General features: G+C 37.7%; 1 long non-coding RNA gene across 1 annotated transcript; it reads right to left on the bottom strand.

Annotated features, from left to right (window-relative positions):
- Positions 1 to 2,859: 2,859 nt before the first annotated feature.
- On the bottom strand, positions 2,860 to 9,823 carry LOC134729879 (uncharacterized). The gene is made up of 3 exons (XR_010111387.1): positions 9,725 to 9,823; positions 7,125 to 7,308; positions 2,860 to 2,957 (listed from the first exon to the last, which is right to left on the bottom strand). It is a non-coding gene; the product is annotated as an uncharacterized LOC134729879 (long non-coding RNA).
- Positions 9,824 to 12,547: the final 2,724 nt, after the last annotated feature.

Below are 12,547 nucleotides of genomic sequence, written 5' to 3'. Positions count from 1 at the left end.
GAAATAACCTGGATGCCCAACAGCAGATAAATGAGTAAAGAAAATGTATATATACACAATGGAATACTACTCAGCCACAAAAATGAACATGATGTCAGTTTTTCATTGGATTATTTCACATTGTGACCTCCTCTGTGTTCCTCCTACCTACCTGCTCACCAATGCTCAATGAACACAGTTCATTTATATTGTGCAACAGTGATTTCATTTATTCTGTGGATTTTAGCCATGTCTTTTGTCTTTCTTATCATTGGATGAGTCTCTATCATCCAACTAGTAGAGGCATACATACAATAAATGGTTGTAAAATGGTCTTGTCATGAAGAAAACAGGGAAGTGGCAGGCAGAGAACTTAGAGGGAAAACACAAGCAATGACTAAATAGTGACAACAGAATAAAATGCAGCAGGATCTTTATTACTAAGGTTTTATTGCATTACTCTCTCCATAGGAGGCAAATAAATCATGAGTTAGCTGGACTGATATCAGTCCTGTCAACCACTATTTCTACAATAACCTATGAGAGGAATAAGAGCCTTGTAGTTTGATTCCTTTAGTAATTCCCAACTCAAGGTTGAGATGAGATGATGCAGAGTGAACTGGAAATAAGAATCAAACTAGCCTATGTAAGTGCCAAACCAAAAATGCTACTTAATGGAGCCTTTTTTTTTTTCTCAAAGCCCCAAAGAATAAATGTTATCAAATATAGGTTCTTTCATTTGCAGATTGTATAGCAGCTGTCAATCTCAATATGGAAAGGTAGAGGACAAGGAGCTGTGAAAAGCAGGTATTTTATGTTTATGGATGGTTCGGGAGTCGGAACAATTCAGGTCTAATTACATTTTCATCATGGACTCACTTTATCAGAACCTTGTAGCCTGAAATATGCCTGCTTAATGGATTTATTGTGGTGAACCAGAGAGTCATTTTCAGTGGGCCAGAGAATCACTGATGTAAGCTTCAGGGATACAAGTAGATTTTAAACCATTTATTAACCAATGAAGCAAATAGATTTACGGACAATTTAAAGAAGAAATCTGCTAGAGGGAGGGGTTGCAGCTTTTCTCTCTGAGCAGTGATTTCTTGTTGACTTGATACCAATTCAGGGTCAAAAACAGAAAGGTAAAACTACTAAATAAAGGCCCCATCAGGAATTAAGATGGTCAAGATCATGCAGCAACGCCAAAGTCAGAAAAATTAAAGCCAACGGGGAGAAATGGGAAGGCAAGAAACTAACAGGGAAGGGTAGGAGCAAAACTCAGACATGTGTTTCCCAGAGCCGTAACACAAAAGCAAGCATTTCTCAGGCCCAAACCCTTCATGGTCACTATAGAGCTCGTGGAACTCTCAGGGTAGGAACGTTAGCAATTTGTCCAACTACAAATCATATTGATTTGTATCAGCCACTCAAATAGTACAACCATGTGAGTATACCAAAAGCAAATGAAAATCCAAATGTAGATGAAATGACTTGTAAAATTTTTTATAGTTTTCTTTTTAGACATGGATCATTATAATATGATGGACCCTTTTCTTAAGAACTCTCTAAATTATTGATGGTTTTAATGTAGTTATTTTGTCTCTTTTTCATTTGATAATGAACAATTAGGAAAACACCAGCATTCAAAGAGAAACGAGTCTTCTCCTATCCCTAAACAAAAACAGTAGTATGCTTCATCGTTTTTCCATTATATACACATATGAGAATTTCTAGTTCAGGATTTTGTCAGTCTAAAACATCCAGTATTTCAGAAATAACATTATTGAACATAATTACTGAAGCCAAACCTATTCCCAACTCAGTGAAAATAAACTATTATTATAAATAAGTATGATATAATAAAATAAAACTATGAAAACAACCAAAAACTTGCTAGCAGACCATAGGAAAATCCCTTAAAATTTAAAAAAGAAATTATTGACAAAATTTAAACTTCTAGTGTTCCAATTCATATGTGTATATATGCTAATTGATTATTATCATTTTTCAGAATCTTAATTTATTTTCCTGTTTGGTTACTGTGTGATGCAAATAAACTTCAAGGAAAAATGATTTTGTGGTCTTTAATTCAATAATAGTATCGGTATCTGATTAAAATATGCTTAAGTGGAATGGTTGAGAAGGAAACAGTCTGAAGAGGATTTCATTTGAAATATTTATTACCACCATCTGTAAGATATGTCTTTCTTCTTCCTCTTTGTTCACTGCCTGAAACTAATACATCTACTGGAAACGAGACATCTTTTGTTTCCTTGTTGGCTAAGTATTGAGTTCATGTTTGAGAGGAATTCTTTACTTTCAGATGTATTATGTTCAGGCTAAAGGGTTTCAGACCCATAGTGGGAAAAGTATAATGTCCTTAGCCTTTTAAAAACTGTGTTCTTTGATCAGAATGATATGAGTTTGTTTGCTTATGCATAAGAATTAGAAGGGAAAGCACAAAACTGGAAATAATCTATGTGTTAAAATGGTGAGATTAGTGGAAAGCCTTTCTTCTCTTTTGTCAAGTCATTTTAAAAGCTGTTGGAATATTGATTTGTTAAGAAAAATAAACTCTATTTGTAATATTCTTTAGATATATATAAATGATAATTCTTTTATTTCAGTTGTCTTAAAGCTATAATTAAGTAATTATTATATCTTAAAAGAAAATGAAAACCTTCGTATTGCCAAAACAAAATGTATAGGCTGTACATAATGATAAATCATATAGTTGTATGTGTATACTTTTACCACATTTAACAATAAACCAGATTTCCAAAATCTGCTATAATAACAAATTCCCAAACTCTAAATATAAAAATAGACTCAGATCCAAAAGACTTACCCTTAAGTCCTATGTTACAGCTACAGGCTTACCTCTTTTACTTAAGAGTTGATTAACTCCTCCAAAGTTTGTTATACTCTGTAAACTGTTTTTTCTAGTTTTCCAATCCATGACAGATTATAAGCAGAGACTGAAAGGATTTGGGAAAGGAAGGTGAGTCAGGGGATAATGAAAAATGCAAGAAAAGAAATCGCTGACACTTTGGCCAGGATAAGAGAGGGCTGTATACTAAATCATTACCATAAGAACAGCAACACCAAAAATATCTAATATTTACCAAGTGTTTCTTTTATACTCAATACCAGGACCTAAGTGATTTGCATGGGCAATTTTATTCTAATACTTGCAACAAATTAATGGGATATATACTGTAATTATTTTCGTTTTATATATGAGGACTCCAAGGCTCAGAGATGTTAAATAGCTTGCCCAAGGTCACAGAGTTAGCATGTTACAGAGCTAGAATTTGAACCCAGACACGTGAAGGCTCAAAATACAAATGGCTAATCATACTAATGATGTAATTGTACAGAAAAGTATGTATATGTACTTAAAAATTATTCGTCTTTGCAAAAAACGTAATGTATACATGTGTAAGTTTCAGTTAGTAGAAAATCCATGTATGTGGGTACTCAATTCCTAATCCGTGAAGCCTTGCTGTTTCTCTCCACTCTCTCACTAATTTTTACTTCTAAGCTAAAATTCAACTCCTGTTGAGTAAAATTAAATGTTATTTTTAACAAAATGTACTTACAGTGCCCAGTATTTTTCTTTGTAGAAATTTTGAATTCTTTCAAAAATTTCCAGAAACATGATTACAGTTCTCTCAAGGGTTTTTAATAATGTCTAAGTAGATGTTCTAGTATTAGCTTGTAAAATGCTGAGTCAAAAACTAAAGGTAATTTAGTCTTGAGAACTTTTGAAAGAGTTATACAGTTAAGTCACCTCAGGGCCATAACTATCTGCTAGTTCTATCTTGTTAGAGGTTTAAAAAAAATACAGTAGTGTTTTCTCTCCTCAGCCATATAAAGAAACTGGCAATAATAAAAATCATGGTTGTGTTTGTGTAGTTGAGGGTTTTTCAAGCACTAAAGCTTTTCAAAGCATACCCACCTGACAGGCAAAGCTCTTTGTGCATTGGTAGGTTTGTTAAAAGTTATTGCCAAGGGCACCCTTGAGTATAGGGAGTTGACTCATCTCATTGGAGTTGATTTGCTTCAAGCTTTATTGTGTTGAATAGGTAATCTTTCTAACATGCCATTTGCCCAGAGTTTTCTGCAATATATTCTGACAATTTTGCTACTCCAAAGAGAAAGCCAATTGGTTTAGACCTGGTCTGATGAGTATCTTTAAAAAAAGAGTGTGGGCAAAAAGACATTCCCTAGTAGAGAAGAACATAACTCACACCCTTATAGAGAAGAACACAACCCACATTTGGCAAAACATTCCAATTTCTAAGCACTGTTGGGAAAACAGAACACGTTTTACTGCTGGAATCAGCATAGTCAGATATGGAAGACTGACATGTAGGTCTGTATTATTTCAATTGGGTTCAACATCTAATTGAAACTGGCATCCAAAGCCAATGAAAAATAATAAAACTTGTTCTTTAAAACAAATTCCAAGCTACATGATCTGATATTTGTGGTGGAAGGGAGAAGGACATAAATAATAAAATTTATTGATAGTATTTGAATGGTTTTCAGCTCATAAACTGAGCTCACCTGTTTATTAGAAAGAGAAAGATACAAGACCTTTAAAAGTTTAAATTTGCTACCATCATTGACACTCATGTTGAGAGCAAAGTGAGTATCATTACTTGTATACAGTACACAGAACTGGGCATCAGAATGACACACACTTCACCTTTTGGAGCCTCAGGAATCTACTCTGTAAATTGAGGAAACTGAACTAGTTTGGTGGATTAAATGCTTTTCTTAGCATTAGAAATCTTTGTTTACATGTAATCTTACACTGAAACACACATGCACTCATGCATTGATATGGTTTGACAGTGTCCCCACCCAAATCTCACCTTGAGTTGTAATAATCCCCAAGTGTAAAGGGTGGGGCCAGGTGGAGATAACTGAATCATGAGGATGGTTTCCCCTATACTGTTCTCTTGGTAGTGAGTAAGTCTCATGAGATCTGATGGCTTTATAAATCAGAGTTTCCCTACACAAGCCCTCTTGTCTGCCGCCATGTAAAATGTGACTTTATTCTTCCTTTGCCTTCCGTGACGCTTGTGAGGCTTCCCAAGCCATGTAGATTGAGTCAATTTAAACCATTTTTTCTTTACAAATTACCCAGTCTCCGGTATGTCTTTATTAGCAGCATGAGAACATTCTAATACATGCATACACACACACATACACACACACACACACAATTGGTTAAATTGGATCTGTGATTGAAGCAGAGCGGATTCATGGAACATTCCACTCTATCTTCCCCTAAACATCAAGGAAGCCTCCCAAGAAATATGTAGCACAGAGGGAAACCACTAGACTGGATAATCTCAAAGGTTTATGATTCTGTCATTTTTGTTTCTGCCTGTAATATGGATCTGCTGTGAAATGAGAACCCCATATCTGCATAGAAAAAACAGCTGGCCACAAGTAACTTGTATAAAAATACAGGTAGTCATTTTTATTTCAGTTGCCACCTTTGAAGCACCATAATTTTGGGGATCGAATTATCCTTCTGAATCATAGTTTCAGCTAATAACTTCTAAGTCTTTTTGTTTGTTCGGTTTTCAAATTTAAGGAACCGTCACCTATTACCACAGCATAACTCAGATTCTCTCAGGAAGGCACAAAACCCCTGAAACTAACTTATGCTTGTAGCTATGCTTGCTTACAGAAACAACAGTCAGATGCCAATAACCAGGAACCACCTGCAGGACAAGCTAAGCCCAGAAACGCTGCCTTCACCTGAACTTCTGCCTCAGTGCGAGACCTGACCTGATTTCTTGCCTCTTTCTCATACCAACATTTCCATCCAGTGGGGGGAGAAATGTACCTTGCTGGGTGCAAAAAGTGCCAATGCAAAAGAAAATGCAAGACTGCGCATACTTAACCCCTCCTGGAAGAACAAACTTTTTTCAAGGAATCCCCACCCCTGTCTCCACCTACCTGCCCAAAAGTCCTTAAAAATTTCCCTTTACTCTACTTCCAGGGAGAAGGTGCTTTGAGCATGAGCTCCCGTTCTCCATTACTTGATCAATGAATGGAATTTCTGCACTGTTTTGCCAAACCTGGTCTCCTTATATTAGTGTGAAAGGCACCAGGCAGGGGGAAAAAAAAAAACCATCAGGGTCAAGCGAGGCCCTTTGAGGGTCAGTTGATAAGGGGACTACATGAATTTTTTTTTTTTTTTTTTTTTTTTAGACCGCGTCTTGTTCTGTCACCCAGGCTGGAGTGCAGTGATGCGATCTCGGCTCACTGCAGCTCCGCCTCCCGGGTTCACCCCATTCTCCTGCCTCAGCCTCCGGAGTAGCTGGGACTACAGGCACGCAGCAACACGCCCGGCTAATTTTTTGTGTTTTTAGTAGAGACGGGGTTTCACCATGTTAGCCAAGATGGTCTCGATCTCCTGACCTCGTGATCCCCCCACCTCGGCCTCCCAAAGTGCTGGGATTACAGGCGTGAGTCACCGCGCCTGGCAAGATTTTTTCTTGTTTTTAATTCACATCAAGACATTCTATTAAATTTAGTAACGTTTTCCAAGAGTTTTCTCGATGCTCTTATGCTCAGCTTCTCCGGAACTTTCATACAAAATGAAAATAGTTTTGCTGATTATTGGTTGCAATAAGCTATAGGGAGGAGTACAGATCTCTGGGCTGAAAAGGGATGTCTTAGGGCCTGAAGTTGTGCCATGGGATTAGCAAACTGGATGGATATCATTTCTTATTAGATATTTATTAAAAATGCCTGGGGCTCTTTTAAAAGCTACCAAGCACTCAAGCTCTGCTCACCCCAGACAAATTAAATCTGAGTCTCTGAAGGTGTTCCGGTAGATAGATATTCTGTTTTATTTTCTTTGCTTGTTTTTCACATAAGTTCTAATTTTAGAATAATGTGCCTTCACAAAAAGTTTCAAAGTCTGGAGAATTCTTATATACCCCATACCCAATTTCCCCTATTATTACCATCTCATATTAATACTCTTTTTTACAGTTAATGATTCAAAAGTCACATATTATTATTAGCTAAAGCCCATACTTGATTCAGATGTTTTTAGTTTTTATCTAATGTCCTTTTTCTGTTCTAGGATCTCATCCCACATACCACATTACCTTTAATTATTATGTTTCCTTAAGTTCCTCTTGGCTGTGACAGTTTTTCATACTTCTTTGTTTTGATGACCTTGACAGTTTTGAGGAGTGCTGCTCAGGTACTATGTAAAATCTCCCTCAGTTGGGATTTGCCTGATGTCTTTTCTCATGATTAGATTGAGGTTACAGGTTTTTAGGAGGAAGACTGCAGAGAAAAAGTGCCATTCTTATCACCTCACATCAGGAATAAATGACATTTACATGACATTATTGTTGATGTTGACCTTGATCACCTACTTAGCTGAGGTGGTGTTTGTCAGATTTCTTCACTGTAAGGTACCCTTTCTTCTTTTTTATACTGCACTCTCTAGAAGAAAGTTATTATATGCAACTCACAATTAAGGGAAGGGGAGTGATATTCCAACTCCTTGAGGGGGAAATATTTACGTAAATTATTCGGAATTACTGTAATTGGGAGACTTGTCTATTCTCCCCACTTATTTATGTACATATTCAATCATCGGTTTATATCCACGTGGGCTCAAAATATTTACTTTATACCTTGGATTATACTCCAATATTAAGCTATTTATTTTGCTGCTCAAATTGTTTCAGCTTTGACCATTGAGAGCTGTTTTAGTTGGCTTCTGTGTCCCCTTTATATGCTTCCACCATTTTGTTTTTTAAACACCAGCCAGGCACATCTTGCGTATTCCCTGCCCCAGCCTTAGAAGCAGCCATTTCTCCAAGAAGCCCAGGTTCCTTTTATTGGAGAATGGAACTGGAAACCAGTATCTGGGCACTTAGTGTGCTCACTGCTTCTGGGGTGTTATTGGTGCTTCTAAGACTTGTCAGTAGACAGAACTAGAAAATAGATGTTGTATGTTTATTGCAGCACTATTTACGATAGAAAAGATTTGGAACCAACCCAAATGCCCATCAATGACAGACTAGATAAAAAAAAAAGTGGCACATACACACCATGGAATACTATGCAGCCATAATAAAGAATGAGTACATGTACTTTGCAGGGACATGGATGAAGCTGGAAGCTGTCATTTTCAGCAAACTAACACAGGAACAGACAGACAAATGCTGCATATTCTCACTCATAAGTGGGAGTTGAACAATGAGAACACATGGACACAGGGAGGGGCACAACACACACTGGGGCCTATCAGGGGGTGGGGGGCAAGGGGAAGGAGAGCATTAGGACAAATACCTAATGCATGCAGGGCTTAGAACCTAGATGATGGGTTAATGGGTGCAGCAAACCACCATGACACATGTATACCTATGTAACAAACCTGCACATTCTGCACATGTATCCCAGAACTTAAAGTAAAATTAAAAAAATTAAAAATAAAAAAGTTTTAAAAAAGAAAATATACGTTAGCACTATTAACATGTGAACACATACATATCTACATTAAAAGTAACCTGAATTCATACTGATGTCTCCTACTTGAATCCATTACTACGTGGACCATTGTACTTTTTTCCCCTTGCCCATCTATAACCTCCCACTTCAACAGTGAGAAATCTGGCACTGTTCAGCATCTATTTAAATACTTGTTCAACCCTATATACATGTAGAGTGGTTTCAGAATTGTTAGATTGTGCTTTTGTAGGAAGTAACTTTACCAATTAGAGTGCAGTGCTTATGCACACTTCCTATTGCCTTCAGTCTCAGCCTACTCAATTCCAAAAAAACTTAGATCAGCACCTTGTTTCTCTGCCTCCTTCAGTGCGGTTATGCATACTTTTGTAATACAGTTAGATTCCTTAGTCACCATCTACATTCCATCTTGGAACCCTCTGACCTCCTGAATTGATTTTTAAAATTTACATACATTAAAGTTCAGCATTTGAGCTGTAAACTTACGTGGGTTTTGACAAGTGTTTAGTATCAAGTATACACCACTAAAATACAGCAGGGGGCCTTTCTGGAAGCTTACCACGAGATTCTAGTGTTCATCTAGCATTAGGAACCACTAGACTTTTCTGCCAAGTTCAGGTTCAGTTGTGTCCAACTTTAGTTTTTGTGTGAGCAGGATCGAGAAGACTGGTGTGTCTCTTACTGAGTAAACTGGCTAAGTTAGTTAACCTTTTTGTCCAGGTAATGTGTCCTTACATGGAGCCTCACAATACCTGCCTCAAGAGTTGTTAGAGGAATTAAATTGATTAGTAAAGATAAAGCACAGTTTAAGTGTTGAAAAGCAGTAGGTATTTAGTTAATGTTAGCCATTATTTTATTTGATGTCCTCATAGTTTCTTAACATGACTCACAAAGAAAAACTTCAAAAAGCAAGGGCAAGAAAGCAGAGGGAAACAGAGAGAGAGAGAGAGATCTTTTCCTTTTGCTTTCTATCTTTCATGCATTCTAGATTAGACATTTACTAGGTTGCTTCCCCATAGAATCATTTGCGGTTATATAACAGTCCTAATGTCCAGTCTGCCCTCAGAATCACTAAATTAGAATTTCTGATGGTGGTGATGGGGTAGAGAAAATAGCTTCAGTAGTTTTTTAAAAGATCCCCAGGTGATTTCAATGATGTCTTAGTCTGGGCTGCTAAGACAAATATATCATAAACTGGGTGGCTTTAACATTTATTTCTCACCATTATGGAGGCTGGGAAGTCTAAGATCAAGTTGCTGGCAGAGCTGGTGGCTGGTGAGGGGAAATTCTTGGTTTGTTTTCTTGTTCTGTCTTCACCTGTCTGAGAGGAGAGAAAGAGGAAGTGAGTTCTCTCATATCTCTTTTTATGAGGGCACTAATCCCACTCATGAGGGCTTTACTCATGACCCAATCTCCTCCCAAAGGACCCACATTCAAATACCATCATAGTGGGGATTAGACATCAACATACGAATCTGAGGAGGACATAAACTTCCATTCTATAGCAAATGTGCAGCCAAGTTTGAGAACCACTAAACAGAGTAGACGAGTTTCACCTTTACTACAATTTCTCCAGATTCTCTGACTCACGGCTTTGAAAAAGACTCCAGAATATGATGAGAAAGAGCAGCTTGGCTGAGTGTGCACATAAAGGTTAGAAAAAGAGTATCACAGCTGTGATGAGTAATTTTCATTGTGTTTCCAAATCCAATTCTTAGCACTGTATTTCATTTGATTAGCTCAACACAGTCAAGGTGAGGGCAACTTAAGCGTATTTGTCTCCCTTGGGTCTTCCTGATCAAATTTCTGGCTCTCTCTCTCTTTCTTCATTGTTTCCTGTTCCAGATAGTGGCTTTCCCCACTCTTGATGACATGTGTTTATGCCTTAATGATTAGAGGTATAGCATTTCATTTGCACCTGGTCATTTCACCTTGTTTCATGGTGAGCAGGTATATAAAAACCTACCCCCGAAGGCTGAGAGGGAGCTGAGAGACCAAAGAAAGAAGCTGACAAATAGTTTCTCAGAAAGAAAATATTCAAGAGGGGCTTACAAACCAAAGGAATGTCTTGGGTGGACTAGAGATGGTAGATCTCAGCTCCAGCCCTCCAGAAAATTTTCATTTCTGTAGAAGTCTTTAGCATAAAACATACAAAGCTGGTCACATCTCATGCTTTCTTGTTACTGAGGAAGTTAGATAAGCATCTTTCTGAGGGGTGATTTATGCTGTAGGCACTGTTTTAAGACCCTGCTGCAGAATAGCTTGATATGCAGGATTCAAATGTCTGTCGTCATCATGGTTTCTTTTCAAGACAGCGTCACTCTTGTCATGCCACAGGCTGCTTTCCTGCACACCTGCCTGGGGATGATATGAATATATTTTTTCCGTCTGCCTTTCTTCCCTCCCTTTCTTCCTCTCTTCTCCTCAGCATTTCCCAAACTGTGTTCAAATAATTTAGTTTAATGTGAGATGTTAAAAGACATGTTGAAAAAGAGGGCTGCCATAATCAAATACCTTTTAGAAAATACCATATCCTCTGTCCAACATCTGCAGCACATATTAGCATGTTAAAGACAAGGTGATGTTTGTCAATGACTTAAGTTGATTTACATTAAATTGTCCATACACATTTTTTGAGGAATATCTTTGGAGGTGGTGAGAAAAAGATGAACACTTCTTGTAAAAAGTTTTAGTCCATGCTGCTACAGAGTAGGAAATACTTATTTACTTATAATTACATAAAATACAAAAATTTACTCCTTTCTTCTACCTGATGCAGTTTGATGTAATTTAAAATGTGAAGCTCCTTACACTCAAAATCCTATTCCAAACTGCTTCATAGACTTAGAATCACATTAAAATTTGACAAGCATAGTTTTAAATATTCATTTATTCATATTCAGGCCTGGTATGGTGGCTCATGCCTGTAATCCTGGCAATTCGGGAGGCCAAGGTGGGCAGATCACTTGACTCCAGGAGTTTGAGACCAGCCTGGGCAACCTAGTGAGACCTCATCTCTACTAAAATTCAAAAGAATTAGCTGGGTGTGATAGCTCATGCCTGTAGTCCCAGTCCCAGGGGACTGAGGCAGGAGAATCGCTTGAACCTGGGAGGTCAAGGCTGCAGTGAGCCATAATCGTGCCATTGCACTCTGGCCTGCGCAATAGAGTGAGACCCTATCTCAAAAAAAAAAAAAATATATATATATATATATATGTATATATATATATAATATTCAAAATGCAGTGACTACCTACCACTTTTCAGGCACTTGTATGTATTGATTCATCTTATTGATTCTTTACATCAACCATGTAAGATATTATTCTCTTGTAAGGAGAGGACAAAAAAGATAAATAGATGGAAGCATTTGTCTAAAGCAGGATTCTTCTCCTTGACGCTGTTGATATTTTGGGGCAGATGAGTCTATGTTGTTGAGGAGCCATGATGTGCGCTGTAGGACGTGTAGCTGCATCCCTGGCCTCTACTACCACATGACAGTAGCGACCGCCCCTTCCCCCTCAAGCTGTGACAATGAAAAGGCCTGTATACATTGTTAAATGTTCTCTGTGGAGCAAAAGTACCCCATCAGTTGAGAACCATTGGTCTAAACCCATGCAATGAATAAAATGCCAAAGTGAGTGCTTTTAGTTTCCTTTCTAGACATTTAGCTACTTCTCAAAGACAGTGCCCTTATGGTTCAAGACCCATCACGCAGAATCACTAGCCATGCCCCTTCTAAAATGTCATTATCTTTATTACATGATGCAATATCTCTTACTGGTTAGCCCAGCCAGTGCAAATGACCTGAGACTGAGTTCCATTCTCATGTAAAAACTTGATGTCGGCTAGAGGAACAAATGAGAGCCACAGGCTCTTGTCTTGAAAATGTGTGGTAGGGGTGTAAACTGGAATGTCCAAATGAATCCTTGTGGCTGCTAGAACAGATGGTAGGTCAGTAATTTTGTCTCTGGATATAGAGCAGGACACTATTATTGGAGCTCCACAGTGTGGTAACCTCCTAGAGTATGTGCCATTTTGCAAT

Source organism: Pan paniscus, chromosome 2 (assembly GCF_029289425.2).
Source record: "Pan paniscus chromosome 2, NHGRI_mPanPan1-v2.0_pri, whole genome shotgun sequence".
In the NCBI taxonomy this organism is placed as follows: Eukaryota; Metazoa; Chordata; class Mammalia; order Primates; family Hominidae; genus Pan; species Pan paniscus.
The sequence above is the reverse complement of the archived record's forward strand: the minus strand, read 5'-3'. Positions and strand labels throughout refer to the sequence as shown.